Source organism: Peromyscus leucopus, chromosome 7 (assembly GCF_004664715.2).
Source record: "Peromyscus leucopus breed LL Stock chromosome 7, UCI_PerLeu_2.1, whole genome shotgun sequence".
Classification (NCBI taxonomy): domain Eukaryota; kingdom Metazoa; phylum Chordata; class Mammalia; order Rodentia; family Cricetidae; genus Peromyscus; species Peromyscus leucopus.
Window position 1 is genome coordinate 13,289,822 of NC_051069.1, and position 15,641 is coordinate 13,305,462.

Sequence of the window (15,641 nt, forward strand, 5' to 3'; positions counted from 1 at the left end):
ACCTGCCAGGCCATGGGGCATCTGATAACTACCTGGATTTGACCCAGAGGGCCATAGGGGAACTTTAAGAGCATGGAGCTCAGCCCTCTACTTGACTCTGCAGGCAAATGACATCCATCCCCCTGCCACCGATTTTTCCTGAGAGCAGTTTCTCATAACCCAAGGGTCATAAGTCATATCCACAACCCTTAGCCCCAACCTGTCCCTGTGTTCACACAATGGAGTTAATATCAGGGTCTAGGATACTGAGATCTGTAATTTTTTTTTAGATTTTAAAAATGTATTTTTATTTTGTGTGGATCTGTGTACGCCTGTATGGTCTGTGCACTAGTGCAGAGCTCTCAGCAGCCTGAGATGTTGATCTCCTGGATCTGGAGTTATAGGTGGATGTGAGCTGTTTGATGTGAGTGCTGGGGACCAAACCCAGGTCCTCTGCAAGGGCAACATATGCTCTTAACCACTGAGCCATCTCTCCGGCCCCAAATCTGTATAAACCACAATAACTACTGCCATGAAAGGGATGGAACAGGGAAACAGCAACATCTTTCCACAGTAAAGGGAGGATCAAAGATTGGAATCCTCAAGCAAGCTCCTCTCCTGAGCTGAGCTGGGTCTAAGGGCAGGCAAGCCTAGAGGAGGCTCCAGCAGGGATCTGGAGCCTCTCTGGCAGGGGCAGGACTCCTGCCCACTCACTCCTTCCTTCCTTCCTTCCTTCCTTCCTTCCTTCCTTCCTCCTCCTTCCTTCCTTCCTTCCTTCCTTCCTTCCTTCCTTCCTTCCTTCCTTCCTTCCAGGAACCTTCCTGAAGTTATCGCTGCTGCTGAGCTGGGGTTTGGCCTAGGGCAACAGGGTGAGCTGGGCGGCAGCAAAGGGAGATGTCCAGAGAGGTGGTGTATAAGAGGAAAGGGCGGCAGGTGAGTCGGAAGCAGGGGTACAAGTCTAGCTGCCTCCCACAGACATCCCAGACAGGCCCCACGAGTCGATGCCATCTCCAGACAGATACTCCCAAATCTCCCAACTCATTACCCACCACCCACCCCAACTTCAGCTCTGGCATTCGGAGGAGTCTATCAGGGTGAGCTCAGAACCACCTGTTCCCCATCCCAAGACTGCTTCTCTCTAAGCACCCAGTATCCATGAAAGGCTCCACCCTCCACAGTGACCCCCGGCCAGAATCTCAAGTCATTCTCTCCGCCCCATACAGTCCTCGGAGCCTGACATGCCTCATCGAAATATCTGTTTCTCCGCTATAGCTAGAGCACACAAGCCGGGGCCACTACTGTCTTTTTTTTCTTGGATTCTGGCATCCTCTCCTAGCCACACCTGCCCCAGCCATGTCCTCACACACTCTCTCTCCTACATTCACAGTCATCTGCAACCCAGCTCTGCCCTTGCCTTTCTCTGCGGAATGCCCTGCAGTCTCTGGTCCCTGCTCCCACTCCCCCACCCCACCCCACCCCCCACCCCCCACCCCCCGCTCCGTGCCTGCCACGCCTAATCTCCCTGCTTCTTTTTTGTTTAGTTGTTTCTTGACAGGGTCTCACTGTGGAGCCCTGGCTGGTATGGAACTGACACACTATGGAGACCAAGCTGGATCTCAGAGAGACCCACCTGTTTCTGCCCCCCCCCCCCCCAGTTCTGGATTGAAGTCTGCCACCATGTCCAGCCCTGCTCCTCTTTCCACCCTCACACCTTGCTACTGTACCCCGTGAAGCTCAGCTGAGTGCCCCCACTTTCTTCACCACAGCAGCCCCTCACCGAGGAACCCCTTCCCTGGGCTTGTCTACCTGGGGAGGTCTGGGTCTTCTTTGAACTGTCAGTTCAAATGCCTCCCCTGTGTAGAACATTCCCATTTCCCTCTCTGGCTCCCTCCCTCTCTCCCTCTGTGCTCCTCACCCCTTCTTTTGCTGTTCTGTTTACATGTCTTCCTTCCTCAGTGGACTCTGAGCTCCAACCCACGTATGTCTGCATCCCGGCACACATCAGCATTCAGTGTTTGCCAAAGGGAGGAAGTGGGGAGGGAGAGAGACAGATAGAGAGAGAAGATAAATGCTTCTTGACACCAAAAAAGGGGGGGGGGAGAGAGAAGAGGAAAAAGCAGTAAGAATAAGTCAGAAAGTGAGTGACGCCTCGTGGGCAAGGAAGACAAGGGGTGGACAGGAGCTGACAAGGTCACCCATGGCTGGATCCTTCCTTCCAGGAGCCCTGGCCCGTGGGGGAGGCAGACAGTCTTGGCCTCGCACCAGGAGTCACTCAGCCTACCTTGCCTGACTGATCAAGAGGGACACAGAAGGCACAAGGAAGCACGAAGAGAACTAGACAGCCAGATAGGGAGCGCATGCCTGCAATCCCAGCACTTGGGAAGTGGGGGCATCAGGATCAGGGTTCAGGGTCATCCTTGGCTACATCTGAGGTCCAGGCCAGCCAGGACATGAGATAGTATCTCTAAAAAAGAAGGAAAAAGGAGAGGAGGAGAGGGCATAAAGAGGAGAGGAGGTGGAGGAAGAGAAAAAGGAGACGGACAAGTTGGAAGAGGAGGAGAGGAGGAGGAGGAAGAGGAGGACCATCCCAAGGCAGCATGGGAAATCTACTGGGTTGAAAGCACAGGCGCACCCTGCAGCCTCCAATGAACGAGGCTGCACTTCTCCGAGCCGTCTGTGCCCAGGCAACGATCCCCCAAGTTTACCAGCCCCTTCCTGCCCTGGTTCTTCCGAACGTCAGGGCAGAGCTCCCTCCAGGTCTCATCCGAGCCTCTGGCAGCAGCCATGCCTACGGTTGATGCCGAAGCTGAGATCTCAGCCAGGCCCTGCCCCCCTGAACCAGCAGGGCTGGTGTGGTCACCGGTGGGGCCTTCCCCACAGATCCCAGTGGAGTGGATGGACCCTTGGATGACTTCTCCCTAGGAAGGACCATCCTCTCCCACCCAGAGTATGACTTCTTGTGGACTTCTGAGATACTAGAGCTCGCTGTGGGCCCTGCCAACTCTTCTCAAAGCCAGGCTCAGTGCCAGTACCACCTCTGTAGCCAGCCAAGACACTAAGCCTCTGTGGTCTCCAAGGAGAGAGGTGCCAACAATACTGTTCTCCTCAAAGGCCACATCACCATGCAGGCTCCTGACAGGACAAATCCAAAAGTCATGGAAGCAGTGACAGGGGACAGGAAGCTGGGAGGACTTCCGGCCTAGATAGAACCTCAAAAGTCAAGGCTCAGCATCCTGGGCTTGAGGTTCTGCCTTGATGACCTCCCCACCCCACCTTCATGTCTCAGCTCACCTCCCACCTAACACCCTCCTGTTAGCACGATTATCTACTAATTGGATTCACATTAGACTCACCAGCAGGGCTTTAGAATGAGAAAAAAACCAAAATGCTGTGGTGGTACAGGTTCATAATTCCTGTACTTGAGAGGCTAAGGCAGGAGGGTGGTGAGTTCAAGGCCATCCTACAATATATAGTGAGTTTAAGGATAGCCTATGCTATATCTCAAAAAATAAAAATGCCTGGGAAGGCCAGGCAGTGGTGACAAACACCTTTAATCTCAGCAATGAACTCAAGGCCAGCCTGGTCTACATAGAGAGTTCCAGGACAGCCAGGGATACACAGAGGGAAAAAAAACTTAAATAAGAATAATTTAAAAAATGCCTGTGAGGCAATAGCCCAGTGAGTAAAGTGTTTGCCACGCAAGCATGGGGATCTAAGTTCGAGTCCTCAGGACCCAAGCAGAGCTCACAGTAACTCCAGTGCTCTGAGAAGCTGAGACAGGAGAATCCTGACACTGGAGGGCCAGCTAGCCTGGCTTACGACAGCAGTGACCCACAACAGAAGAGACAGAAGAGCCTGCCTCAAACAAGCCGGAAGGACAGCGCTGACTCGGAACCTGTCTTCTGACGTCCATGTATGTGTGCGCTCACACAAAGTGTACACACATGTCATACACATGGCACAGGCACACACAAAAGCAAAAGAAAGGAGAGGGACTGCCTAAGCCATGTTTAAGAGCAGTTACATCAGAGTCTAAGAGTTATACTTAAATGGCTATTTTTAGGTTGATATTGAAGTATAATTTTTTTTTCTTTTTTTTTTGGTTTCTCCGAGACCGAGACAGGGTTTCTCCGTGTAGTTTTGGTGCCTGTCCTCGAACTCACAGAGATCCGCCTGACTCTGCCTCCCAAGTGCTGGGATTAAAGGTGTGTACCACCGCTGCCCAGCCTGGAGAATAAACTACACATTGCAAAGGAACTGTATGCAAGGAGGTGTACAGTCCAACACTCTTCTTTCTTTTCCTTTAATATATATTTTTTTAAGACAGGACCTCTTTACATAACCCTGGCTGTCCTGGAACTCACTATGTAAATCAGGCTGGCCTTGAATTCACAGAGATCCACCTGCCTCTGCCTCCTGGGTACTGGGATTAACTGCAAAGCAGTTCATCACACTTCAGAAACACACACCCAGAAACCAACCCTCACAACCCTTCTTGCTCCTTCTAGTTTCGCCCCCACCATCCCAAGGAGAACCATTACCCTGACATCTGACAGCAGACTGCTTCCTCTCTGTAAGCATGCGATCCCATCATCCATCTCACAGTGCATAGGGAAGACTCAAAGGCACATCCACAGTGCTGTATGCATATCTGTTTAGGACTTGGTTTTTTGAGACACAGTTTTGTATAGCCAAGGCTGACTTGGAACTCGCTAAATAGCTGAGGATGACCTTGAATTGCTGATCCTCCTGCCTCCATCTCCCACATGCTGGGATTACAGGTCTATGCCATCATGCCCAGTTTATGCACTCTTAGGGATTGAACACAAGATCTTGTGCATGTTAGGCTAGCACTCTTCCAAATGAGTTACAAGCCTAGAGCATGCTGTGTTATATTTGTAAACTGCATTTTCACTAGCAATTCCTTTGTGTGGCTATGCTATAATTTATTGCTTTCCTTACTAATGACAGGCTTGGGCAGCTCCAGGTTTGGCTTGTTACGAAAGCGATGAAAAAGCTCTAGGGGCAGCCTTGTGAACACAAGTATTCACTCCTGTGGGTAAACACTCAGCACCGGCATTGCTGGGTCACAAGGCAGGTGTATGCTCAGTGTCTGGCTTTTTTTTTTTTTTTTTTTTTTTTGGTTTTTCGAGACAGGGTTTCTCTGTGTAGTTTGGTGCCTGTCCTGGACCTCACTCTGTAGACCAGGTTGGCCTCAAATTCACAAAGATGTGCCTGGCTCTGCCTCCCGAGTGCTGGGATTAAAGGCGTGCGCCACCACCGCCCGACTAGAGTCTGGCTTTTAAAAGTTCAAAGGTAAATTGAAACCTGCAGGCAGAGTTAAGAAGCCACCGGAAGAACTCTGCCCACATTTCTCTATGGCCCACAGGGAAGAACATGCCTCCTTCTTCCCAAGGCCAGCCTCCTAAGGTCCTGACCATATCAAGTTTTAGGCACACTGTAGCCAGACCGGGTGGCCCCCATGTCACTAGAGATTCCTCTTGCTTGCTAAGGTCACGCAGCCCATTTCCTATGCTCTGCCAAGGAAGTGGCAGGTTGGCTTTCCCATGTGGCACAAGCTAGCTCGAACCACACTGTGTCCTTCCTGGGGAATCTTCCTGTGTTTTCTCAAAGCCAGAGTCCTTCCACACAACCCAGAAACTGGCTGGCAAGAGCCCCCCTGGGGACAAACAGGACAACATGTTGGAGCAGGGGTGAGCCACTAATATGCTGAGGATAAAGGAGAATTTCTTTCTTGAGCAAAAAATAATTCTGTAGTTGCTACCTTGAGGCCACACCTAGCAGACATGTTGTATTGAGAAAATGGCCGTGCCCTTTTGCTAACTAGGAAGAGGGACAGGAGAATCCCACAGCTGAAACTCATACTGGTACAATGGGGCAGGACTAGTAAATTGGAGGTCACCTGCTAGGTCCCGATCTTATTGCCCCATCTCAGCATCCCAGGAAAAATGGCTCAAAAAGGAGCTGCACTTGTCAGATCAGTCACAGTCCCTGCCCAGAGAAGAGTCGGAGGCCACCGAGACTAGCAATGCGCTTAGATGAAAGGGGCATGTGGCAGGCAGAGAGGCTCTTCATCCAGAGACTGTGGAAAGATCACACCAGAGCAGCCAGAACCACATGTATACTCCAGGTCCAAGCTACGCCATCTGCCCTTGGCCGGGAGCCTCCCAAGAGTAGAGCGGTAGCTAGCCCAGCAGATTCCCTTTCTAATGAGTCCAAGCTGAGAAACAGAAGATGGGGGGGGGGTGAAGAGCTGGCACAAGCTGTGCAAATGCTCCCGGAGGAAGGTCTAGAGCTAAGCAAGGGACAGCAGAGTATGGGGGGGGGCGTGGCACAGCCCGACCTCCAGTGCCGGAGAGAGCAGAGGGGGTCTGCTCCCCTTGGCTGTCCGCTGACTTCCAATTCTGCTTGCAGTGTGTGGTGCTGGCAGCCAGACAGGAAACCTCCAGGCCAGGTTTGCCCCCAAACCATGCACCAGGCACAGAGATTAGATAATCGGTTAGAACATCAATGGGGTAAGTGGGGCTGCCTGCATTCCATGGCTGGAGAATGGGGAGCAGCTGGGTTCTGTGACCTGCCCATCCAGGGCTGGACTGCCATGGGGTGTCTAACAACTAACTCTCGGCCACAGCCACACCTGCATGAGTCTTGAGGGCCAGAAAGAGGAAAGGACAGAACCACGTACACTTCAAACGATGGCAAGCTTTCCTTAGCCCAGAGAGCCATGTTTCCCCCTGGGAGGGTCTATGGGAAAAGGTAGTAAGCAGGTCCGGCTCAGGTTGCCTACCACCTGACCCTCAGTCCATCTCTGGCCCTGTAAGAGCGAAGGCAGAGTCCCAAGGCCCAGTGCCAAAGCTAAAGCTCCTCCCTCGTTCCTGAGTGCCTGGAGAATAGGAGAGCGGCTTCATACTACAGTCTAGACAGTGGTCCATCTATCTTCCTTCCTTCCTTCCTTCCTTTCTTCCTTCCTTCCTTCCTTCCTTCCTTCCTTCCTTCCTTCCTTCCTTCCTTCCTCCCTCCCTCCCTCCCTCCCTCCCTCCCATTCTTTCTTTCTCCCTCCCTCCCTCCCTCCCTTCCTGGTATCATTTATTCAAGTGGCCTCAACTTACTATGTAGCCAAGGACAACCTTGAATTTGAACTCCCATCCTCCTGCCTGCCCCCTCTCAAGTGACTGGGATTACAGGCCACACCCAGTTGATGTGGTGCTGGAGAGAGAACCCAGGGCTTCATGCATGCTAGGCAAGCACTCTACCAAGTGAGCCCCAGCCCCAGCTAATGGTGCTCTTTTCAATACAGCACAGGGCCCTGAGATCCCTCGCCTCCTGCAGCTTTCCCTGGATGCAGAGTGAGGCCACAACTCCCCGCAAAGACCCCGGGAGAGAGGATTGGAAAGAAACCAAAGAGAAGTACCGGAGCTGAGAGGATAACCCAGAGGCTCTTCTGGGGAGTGGAGTTCCTTAGATAGACATTCCTCAATCTGTGTGTGTGTTCTGGGGAGTGGAGTTCCTTAGATAGACATTCCTCAATCTGTGTGTGTGTGTGTGTGTGTGTGTGTGTGTGTGTGTGTGTTGTCTTTGAGACAGGATTTCTCTGTGTAACAGCCCTGGCTATCCTGGAACTTGAACTTGCTTTGTAGAACAGGCTGGCCTCGAACTCACTGAGATCCGCCTGCTCAGCTTCTCCTGCTTACTCAAAGCACCAAACAAGCTGGGAGAGCTAGCAGCTCAGGAGAAGGTGTAGGCAGGCTCAGCCACCTGGGAGGTGAACACCGGCTAAACAAGAATGAGTTGTAACAGGCGCAGGTTCCTCTTCCCTACAGGGGACCCGTATGTCTTTCTGCCCAGCGGATTTGGAGAGCAAGGCTGACTCCATCTTCCTACCGTGGCAGCCAAGACATTTGCCTGTGTCTCTTGCCTCAGCCCAGACCTGCCCTGTCCCCCAAGCCCTTCACTGCTTAATTAATTAGCTCTAAACCTTTTTCTTCTGTTTCCTGACCTTCGAACCCAAGTCTGGGCTCTCAGCCTGCCAAAGGGACGCTGTTCCTTGTGAGACAGAGGTCACAGCAAGGTGTTCGGCTGGTCTTGCTCTGGGAAGAGGGTGCTGATAAGCTGCCCGCCCAGCTCTGCTTGGGCCATTCTCTGCCAGCCTGCTCCTGCCCAGGACAGAATCCCCTTGTCCTTGTTCTCAGCATCTCTGCTCCCTGAAGCTGCACCTGTGTCCAAGGATGGACGTAGCCTCCACTCTACCTAGAAAACGCCCCAGGCTGCCCAGCCTGCCCAGAGAACCAGCTCCAGGCAGAGTCTTACCACTCAGTTTCTCACACTCCAGGGACTTGTCCAGTTTCATGCATACAGTAAGTGCTCAGTAATAATCCCAGATGAAGGATTCCTCTGTGCGTGCAGTTTGTTCGGAAACAGAGGTCTCTTAAGGCACAAACACAAGCCCTGAGTGACAGCAGCTTCTGGTTGTACCTTGAACCTCTGGTGATCCTGTCACCTCCTTCAGAGCCTGTGCCTCTCTCTACAAAACAGGACAGAAAATCCTCTTGCTTATGAGCTATGTCATGATCTGAACGAGGCCAAAGTGCAGCTGGGGAAGTGAGGGGGGACCTACAGCCCCGCCCTTTGGGCTTCCCATCCTTTACCTGCACTGAGAGCTGTAGCCCCATGTCCCACCACACCCTTAAAGGGCACCTAGAGGTACAGCTCCCTCCCCACAGGGATGAACAATGTGGGGGTACAACTGGGCCTCATATGCACTCACAAAACTCCACACATGCCACACGTGCCTCAGTCTTTGGCCTACAACACAAGAAAGCAGGAGCCCACAGAAGGAGGTGGCATTCTGGTGCCTAGGCTGCACCAGGAAAGGGCTCCCACCTGCTGGCCAGGAGGTATACAACTACACCAGAGCCAGCGGTCGTGCTCAGACACCATCCTCTCTGCTCCTCCCTCCGCTGGAAGTCTGAGGACAGCCATCGGCGCTCCTGTCCTGCCCAGAGCTCAAAGACATGCAGAATGTCCCCTCCCAGGACACCCAGGCTTTCCCCCAGAGCCCGGGCCACATCAGGGCAGGCAGTGGGTTCTACAAACTGCCCGGCTGGCTGCTAGCCTTGCCAGCGGTGCCCACAGCTGGGGCAGCATCTGTCGAGCCGGCCCCCCTGGGCCTGATGACAGACCACTTTTTCTTGGCAGGCCCCTTGGGACGTGGCCATCTCCACACAAGAAGCTGGTCATTCAAGTCTAAAAACAGACGCGCATTCAGTCAGAAACAGAACACCCCTGTACTCCAAGTGGCCACTCTTCTGAAGGGAGGTACACAGACAACCTTGGCCACACAAATGCCCCAACCCAGGCTGCCAGGGGTGTGGCCACTCTCTGAGGACAAGTCAGCTCTGTTTACCCATGGCTACTGTCTAGCAGACCCCCCCTCTAGCATCTGAGGATGCCCGCCTCAGAATCCCTCTGGCCCTGTGGACCCACCAGACTCTGCTTAGAAACAGAGGCAACAGTGAGGCCCCAGGGTCCTGAGAGACTGGCTAGGGGTGGAAGCAGGCCCCTCCAACTTATGTTGGGAGCTTTGAGAAAGTCACCGTTGCTTTCTGGGACAAGAAAGTCTCCACTCAGAAGGTAAAAAGCAGAGGCCAGGAAGCTAGGTGACCTACAGACGGCCACCCATCCTCTGTGTCAGGACTCCTGTCCCAGGAGGAGCTGGCAGTATGCTCGAGGACGGCCAGCTCCCCTCCCTCCTGCCTTCCTTCTACAAATACCAACTGAAAATGTTTGCTATTCCCTCAGCTCTGGGTAAGTGCTGTGTGCTTCAGGAAGGCAGGCCAGGCACTACCTGCAACAGCCTGCCTGCCCAGGGAGGCAAACAATGAGGCTAAGACTGACTGACATACACCAGTACATAATTACAACTCTGTAATGTATGCGCTGAGGAAAAGCAAGGGGGTCAGGAGAAATTCTCTCAGAGAGGCCGGGCTCACTGGTGGAGGGCAAGAACGACTCTCCTAAAGCAACAGAGACCCTGCAGCTGAGCTGCACTGGACGCTCACTGGTGGCTGCACAGGGATTATTAGAGAGGCCAGAGGGTGGGCGGCCAGAGGTCTGGGACTGTATGAGGCACATAACAGAAGCCCTGTGTCTGGAGGGTACTGGTGAACAGTAAAGTGGTGAGCCGTGAGGTGGGAGAGGTGGCCAAAGCTGCATGTGAGTCCTGACAGGAGTTACTCCCTTACAAGCAACGGGGACCCAGAGAAGGGATTTAAATGAAAGGAAGGATACTATCAACTTTGCTTTTTTAAATAGAAATCTTTTTTTTTTTTTTTTGGTTTTGGTTTTTCAAGATAGGGTTTCTCTGTGTCGCTTTGCGCCTTTCCTGGATCTCACTCTGTAGACCAGGCTGGCCTCGAACTCACAGAGATCCACCTGCCTCTGCCTCCTGAGTGCTGGGATTAAAGGCGTGTGCCACCACCGCCCAGCTAAATAAAAGTATTTTTATTAAAGTACGTATGTGTATAGATGTGGGTGTATGTGTGCCTGTGGCGGTCAGATCATAGCTTCAGAGGGTTGCTTCTTTCTTTCTACCGTGTGGTTTCCAGGAACTGCATTCTGGTCTTCAGGCTTGCTGAGCCATCATGCTAGATCTTAACACTAAACTTTATCTTTAAAATGATTAAGATGCTATGTTATATGGATTTCTTGAATCACAATTTATTCATTTATATTTATTCATTCATTCATTTTGAGGCAGGGTCTCACTATGAAGACCAGGTTTTTTCAAGACAGGGTTTCTCTGTGTCGCTTTGCACCTTTCCTGGAACTCACTCTGTAGCCCAGGCTGGCCTTGAACTCACAGAAATACACTTGCCTCTGCCGCCCGAGTGCTGGGATTAAATGAGTGAGTATACTACCACAACAAGCTCAACAATTTAAAAAAGAACCCTGACAACTCAACAATGAAAAGACAAATAGCTCTATAAAAGAGTGGCACATGCCATTCCGGGGTGGTGGTGGCGGCGGCGGCGGCGGTGGTGGCAGCGGCGGCGGCGGCGGCGGCACATGCCTTTAATCCCAGCACTCGGGAGGCAGAGCCAGGTGGATCTCTGTGAGTTCGAGGCCAGCCTGGTCTACAGAGCGAGATCCAGGACAGGCACCAAAACTACACAGAGAAACCCTGCCTCAAAAAAACAAAAACAAACAAACAAAAAAAAGTGGCACATATTTGAATCAGTATTTCTCAAAAGAAGATATTAGGTGTCCAGCAAGTACGTAAACAGGCCATAAACACCATTAGTCATGAGGAAAGAGCATCAACCCCACAAAGCATACTCTACACTCCCCCAAGACTGTCATCAATGACCACAAAGCATACTCTACACTCCCCCAAGACTGTCATCAATGACGGGTGTGGGTGAGGCTGAGGAGAGACTGGGACCCTTCTCTCCACTTGGTAGGAATGTGAAATGGGGCCAGTGCTTTGGAAAACAACTTGGTGATTCTTCAAACTGCTGCAGTTACTATAGAGCTGAGCAAACACTCCTAGCACATAGAAAAGAGAATTTAAAATGCATGTCCAAGCCGGGCAGTGGTGGCACACGCCTTTAATCCCAGCACTCGGGAGGCAGAGGCAGGTGGATCTTTGTGAGTTCGAGGCCAGCCTGGTCTCCAAAGCGAGTTCCAGGAAAGGCGCAAAGCTACACAGAGAAACCCTGTCTCGAAAAAACAAAAACAAAAACAAACAAAAAAAAAAATGCATGTCCAGATACTGGAGAGATGGCTCAGTAGTTAAGAGCATGTACTGCTCTTCCAGGGGACCAGCGTTGAATTTCCACTACCCACATTCCCCAGCTCACAACCATCTGTAAGTTCAGCTCCAGGGTTACCTGACACTTCTGGGCCTCTGTGGGCACTTAGCGTGCACATACCCACACCCAGACACAGACACATAATTCAAAATAATAAAACAAATAAATAGAAATGCTTGTCCACACAAAATACTATGCATGAATGCTCACAGCAGCATTTATTCAGAAAAGTCAAAAAGTGCAAACAGACTAAATGCCCAGCAATAAACAAAGTATTTCTCTTCATCCATTAAAATAAAACCACTGACACATGCCAATCATGAATGGATTTAAAAAAAAAAAAAAAAAAAAAAAAAAGAGAATTAGCCAAAGGCTGGAGAGATGACTCAGTGGTTAAGGGCATAGGCTGATCTTCCTGAGTTCAAGTCCATACAACCACATGGCAGCTCACAACTATCTATAATGTGGTCTGATGCCCTCTTCTGGCATTCAGGCATACATGCAGATAGAGCACTCAAACTCATAAAAAATATACATAAAAGTTAAAAAATAAAAAGAATTAGCTGAGTGGTGATAGTACACTCCTTTAATCTTAGCATTCAGCAGAAGTAGGTAGATCTCTATGACTTCAAGACCAGCCTGCTCTACCAGGACAGCCAGGAAATCCTGTCTCCAAAAACAAAAACAAAAAGGAATTAGCTGGGCGGTGGTGGGGCACACCTTTATTTCCAGCACTGGGGAGGCAGAGGCAGGCAGACTTCTGTGAGTCCAAGTCTAGCCTGGTCTACAGAGCTAGTTCCAGGACAGCTAAGGCTGTTACACAGAGAAACTCTGTCTAGAAAAGCCAGAGAGAGAGAGAGAGAGAGAGAGAGAGAGAGAGAGAGAGAGAGAGAGAGAGAGAGAGCCGAGAATCATGGGGGGTGGAGTAGGAAGTGGTCGTTGAGTGTAGTGCCTACAGAGGCCAGAAGAGGATGTCCGATCCCCTGGAGCTGGAGTAACCAGCAGCTGGGAGTCCCTGAAGCAGGACTGGGAAACCAACCTAGCTGCTCTTAATTATTGAGCCATCTCTCCAGCCCCCATGAAGGGACCTTTAAAATATTGTTAACTGAAAGAAGCCAGTCACAGAAGACCACTTACTCTATGTACACCCATGTAAGGAATACACAAAATTAGCAAATCTATACAGACAGAAAGTAGACTGGTAGTTCCTTGGGGGCAAGGAAAAGGCAAATGGGGAGTGGTGTCTAATCGTACATTTAGTTTCCGTGCAGGGCAAATGTTCTGGAATTAGGCAGTGGTCTTGGTTACTCAACTGTATGACTATTATAAACATCACAGAATTAGACAGGCAGCAAGTTGTTTATACATGTGCTTAGCATGTATAAGATCCTGGTTCCATCCCCAGCACTGGATAAAAACAAACAAACATGAATTTTATTGGTATATGAATTCTATCTCAATGCAAATGAGGAGGGAAGGACAGAGGGAGAAGAGACCCAGGGCTTAAAGAATGTATGGAAGAAAAAGAGAGGGGCAGTCCCCCAAAATTAGCTTATAAAGAGTGGCCTAAGAAATAGAAAAAGAAAAAAAAAAGCTGGTCAGTGGTGGAGCCCAACTTTAATCCCAGCACCTGGGAGGCAGAGGCAGGTGGCTCTCTGAGTTCAAGGTCAGCCAAGTCTACAGAGTTAGTTCCAGGACAGACAGAACTACACAGGGAAATCTTGTCTTGAAACCCCTCCCCCAAAAAAGAAAGGCATAGAAAAGAAAAAAAAAAAATTCCAGGTCTGTAGATTGCCATGGAAACAAGCATTTCCTAAGGAGGACTGGGCAAGCAGCAGGGCACACAGTGCCGAGGTTTGCTGAAGGTAAGTAAAAGGAGGAGTGAAGGACAGACCTTGAATTTGGACACATGGACGGGTAACCTTAGCAAGGACACTTTGGTGCTGTCATGGGCCCGGCTCCTTCCTGCCTCCCAGACTGGCGACTAGGAGTGACAGTGAGCCTCTGACCACATGTGAGGAAACTATGCCGTCAGCCAACTCAGCACACAGCCTGGGATGCTCGCCTGCCTCTCCCCACTTCCAGTAAGAGACCACGTGGTTGCTGGGGTTGGGTAGGACTGCATGCTTCTCTCCGGGCAGTTGAGTGCGTTCCTTGGAGATCAGGTGCTGCCTCGCTGCCTTATCACATCACCCCACTCTCCGGCCACTCTCCTCCACCCCAAGGACGCACCAACTGCAAGGCTATTTTCTAAACCTGCCCTAGAAAGAGCTGGGAAAACCAAGGTCCCTCCGGTCCCTAGTGGCAGCCACACCCAGAATTCCAGTACCACACTTAGTGGTTCCCAAGGCGGCGCCTGCAGCGACACTGATCACGTCAGCGTGGCGAGGCCCAGCCTTCTGCCAGCTGGTGAGTCGAGCTGGTGCGTTGGCCCAAAGGTAGCGCTTAGCGCAGATCGGGAGACCTGACGTGAGGACAGGAGCAGCGCCCCCACCAACCGGCTTCCTGGGATGCTGAGCCTGCACCCCATCCGTGCCTGGCTCCTGGAGCTGTGCCCAGCACCAGAGCTGGCAGCTGGCCGCGGCTGTGCACACCCCTGGCGGGGCTAGAGTCCGCACCCTGCTGCAGGCTCTCGCCAACGTGGCTCCCCGGGCAGATTCCTGACTGATGATCCAGTCTTGAGCAGCTTTCTGGGTCCTCGGGGAGCATCACAGACTGCGTAAATGACTAAAACCGCTAGGGAGTGCCAGCTCTCTTTCTCCTGTTATTCAACACATGGAGGTTGTAGCCATTGTAAAAAGGTGAGAAAAATACAGATTTATGTATTTGAAAGAAACCACTGTTGCCCCGTGGTGATGGTGGTGGTGGTGGTGGTACAAGCTTTTAATCCCAGTACTCTTGAGTTCAAGGCCAGCCTAGTCTACAGAGTGAGTTCCAGGACCGCCAGGGTGACACAGAGAAACTCTGTGTCGAAAAAACAAAAAGAAAACGAAAAGAAAAAGATTGCCGGGCAGAGAGAAACTGTAATACCCTGACCACGCATAACTACTTGATAAACCATAAGAAAGTGGCTTTAGGAGCTGGAGAAATGGCTCGGTAGATAAGAACATGGCCTCTTCTTGCAGAGGACCTGAGTTCGGGTCCCAACACCCACATCAGGGAACTCACAACCACTCATAACTCCAGCTCCACGTGAATCTGATGCCCTGACGCCATCTTCTAGTCTTTGAGAGCACCTGCACATGTGTGCATGCACACACACACACACACACACACACACACACACACACACACTGAATAAATAGATAAATCTCTTTTTTTAAAAAAGGATGGAAAGAAAGAAAGTGGCTTTAGTGTTTTTCTGTTGGACACTGTGCTGGCAGATAGACACAACTAATACCATATGAGATGCCCCCGGCCCATTGGGGATGCCTCACGCATACTACGGAAGGATTCTACCATCCCATCCAACTACATCCCCAACCCTAAGAGTTCATTACTGCCAGTTGGTGGTGGCACACATCTTTTTTTTTTTTTTTTTTTTTTTTGGTTTTTCGAGACAGGGTTTCTCTGTGTAGCTTTGCGCCTTTCCTGGAGCTCACTTGGTAGCCCAGGCTGGCCTCGAACTCACAGAGATCCGCCTGGCTCTGCCTCCCGAGTGCTGGGATTAAAGGCGTGCGCCACCAACGCCCGGCTGGTGGCACACATCTTTAATCCCAGCACTCGGGAAGCAGAGCCAGGTGGATCTCTGTGAGTTCGAGGCCAGCCTGGTTTACAAAGTGAGTTCCAGGACAGGCTCCGAAGCTACACAGAGAAACCCTGTTTTGAAAA

The 15,641-nt window shown here is 51.2% G+C and overlaps 1 protein-coding gene across 2 annotated transcripts in view; it reads right to left on the bottom strand.

Moving 5' to 3' along the window:
• The window catches only part of Gramd2a (GRAM domain containing 2A), a 37,950-nt gene that overhangs the window by 13,425 nt on the left and 8,884 nt on the right, over positions 1–15,641 (bottom strand). The window contains exon 1 of one of the 2 annotated variants that reach the window (XM_028892525.2): positions 8,308–8,525. The exons of the other annotated variant lie outside the window; for it this stretch is intronic. The gene's annotated coding sequence lies outside the window, so the exon portion shown is untranslated. Of the gene's footprint in view, positions 1–8,307; positions 8,526–15,641 lie in introns of those variants that run through there. 2 annotated transcript variants of the gene reach the window in all.